This window comes from Bombus pascuorum, unplaced genomic scaffold (assembly GCF_905332965.1).
Source record: "Bombus pascuorum unplaced genomic scaffold, iyBomPasc1.1, whole genome shotgun sequence".
NCBI classification, from domain to species: Eukaryota; Metazoa; Arthropoda; class Insecta; order Hymenoptera; family Apidae; genus Bombus; species Bombus pascuorum.
This window is the reverse complement of record NW_026869731.1, coordinates 1,390,405-1,393,013: the sequence shown is the minus strand read 5'-3', so window position 1 is coordinate 1,393,013 and position 2,609 is coordinate 1,390,405. Positions and strand designations below refer to the sequence as shown.

General features: G+C 36.5%; 1 long non-coding RNA gene across 1 annotated transcript; it reads left to right on the top strand.

The window, feature by feature from the left end:
• Positions 1-201: 201 nt before the first annotated feature.
• On the top strand, positions 202-1,075 carry LOC132915660 (uncharacterized). Its single transcript, XR_009659931.1, has 2 exons — positions 202-312; positions 580-1,075. It is a non-coding gene; the product is annotated as an uncharacterized LOC132915660 (long non-coding RNA).
• The last annotated feature ends 1,534 nt before the right edge of the window (positions 1,076-2,609 follow it).

The following is a 2,609-nucleotide window of genomic DNA, read 5'->3' as shown; positions in this document are numbered from 1 at the left end:
AATCACAATACCGCTTCGTGTCCTATGCTGATCTTTCATACGACAAATTAAACGTCAAATATAATCTAAACTAACAGTTTTTCGACATAAATAGGTTAATACTTTTGCATAAGATATGAAACGTTAGGATATCGATTACACGACTGTTGCTCACAAAGCACGAGTTTCGACTGATTGGTAGATAAAAAAAAAAAGAAAAAAAGAATAATAACAAGAAAGTACAGATTCGGAAGGACGAACTTTTCGTTTACCTCCGAATTTCTCTTCAAACAGGTCATATTGTAGGATATCAGCATACTTTCCGCGGTGAATGTATGTATATATTGTTTATATATGTCGGATTAACGTTATGATTAAGGGTAGGGGCGTGTAATGAATCTTCACTGGAATTGGCCATCGTTGTTATACAATAGGATATTCCGGATATTCCTAAGAATTCCGAAGGGAAGGCCAGGTAACTTTCATCTCCGACATATATATTATTTTGATGTAGTTATTAACTATGCTTACTGTTATGTAATCGAAAAATCCGCCTGTTTTAAACCCCTTTTCTTAATGTATGTAATTAGCCTTTTGTAGACATGAACGCACAAAAGATATATGGATGCTAACATTATTTCGTTTAACGGAATCATCGAGCAACGCAAACAATTCTTTTTCATATTATTTTCCGAGATACGAAGCCGCGGTTCTGTTCTTAATGGGAACTACGACGGTTGACTGAAACGAAACAGAAAAGAAATGAAAATTCAATTCATTGCCTATAAAATATGTTAATTATTTTTCGACATAATTCCTATTTGCATCAATCTATATTTGGCAACGAGTTTTTTCATTCCGTCAGCGAGCAATTCTACTGGATACTTCTAGTAAACTTTTAATAAACAACTTCAACTGCTCTTAAGCTGCTCTCTTAACTTCATTTTCACACTTGAAATGAGTTCCCCATCTCGTTATTTTCCATTTATAATTTGTATAAAATGACACTAAATCGTCACCGCGATGTGTGTATTATCCTCTGCTTATACTCTAAATCACACCTCCCGCGGCCACATCTGCAGGCTGCTCGAGCGGAGAGCAGATCAAAATCAGCTTCGCGCTTAATGTTTTAAATGCCATTGTATCACCGTTATCGATATGATTCACGTATTTCACGCAATGTAATTGTTTTGAAAGCAAAAACATTTTAGTCACGGCGCCTACCCTCAATTTTCCTGCACTTTTCTCTCGGTGGTTCGCAGAACATTCATAAGCATCTGTTTCCTTCAATTTTTTATGTTCTTGAGTTGCTTCCCTTTCCTTCCAACAATAAAGCGAGCGTCAGAAAGCAGACTTTACTTTGTGAGGGGATGCCTTGTTCAGCGAAATATGGTATATTATAGAACTTATACAGGTCTTGTATCTTTATAAAAATCACTTTCCTTCCCCCACGTCATTTGAATACTTATTATCATATATAAAACAGCTCACATCTTTGATGACTTCACTCGATGACTCTATGTCGGATTTTCTTCTGATAAACAGGTTTCTGATTTCTTTCCTGCGTATCTTTGTCGGGGGATGATATAAGGCAGGAAACCATTTTCTGTGCGTGAGAGTTGAGGAAGTGAAAGAGAAGGATTGCCAGTTTTGAAAATGAAAATAGAAACAATGTGCTATTCCTCACCAAAACTAAATGCTAGAATTATATAATTTAGGTAAAATACGATTTCAAATGTTGAGAAATAACGTAGTATACTGTTAGCGAAAAAATAAAACACCGCAGAAAGCTTTTTTTTTATTTAGAAGAATTATACAATCAATTCTCATTGAGAATTATAAGTAATTTATTCGGGCGTGGTGCTATGTCGTGTGTAATAGGTGATTATCGTGTGTTTGATTCTAGTTGAATCTAGTGCTTAAATCTAAAGTGTAATGTCTTTTTAGCCTGCGGATCTGATCTGATGTGTCAAGAAATTGAGTAACTAGTGGGTTTTGATGTTTGTTAACTCTTACGTATTATCCATTACTGAATGTAGGTATTTCTTCTTTAACTGTGGGTATCTTGAGGTCGCAATGTATTCTTTCGTTGGTAACATACCAAGGTGGATGTATTAAGGATCTTAGAGATTTCGATTGGAATCGCTGAAGAATTTCTATGTTGGAATTACTTGCTGTTCCTCACAGTTGGATCTGTAGCGACACATGAGGCATAGAACGAGGCGAAGCGAGAGCGACTCATCTTGTTGTTGTGCTTCGGATCACGGATACCGCCTCGACACACGAAATTGGCGCGAGATTATCTCCAGGCAAAAACAATGTTGCCGTTAGGGGCAACCGTCGTTCCAAGTCGAATTTGAATCTTTCGACTCCCCGCGACCAGTATAAATAAGCGGACACGATCGCGAGCGAATCAATTATCAATAATTAATTGTGAACAATTATCGAGTATATACCGAGTATCTACGAGTTATTATTAAGTTATCCGCGAGCGGTCTATTCTATTTTGTTAAACACTTTGTACGAACGTCTATTGACGGTATCGATCTTACTTAATTATTTATTCTAAATATATTTGACGGTTGCAGCAGCAATCATTCTCGTCATTTCGTAATACCGATCCATTCATC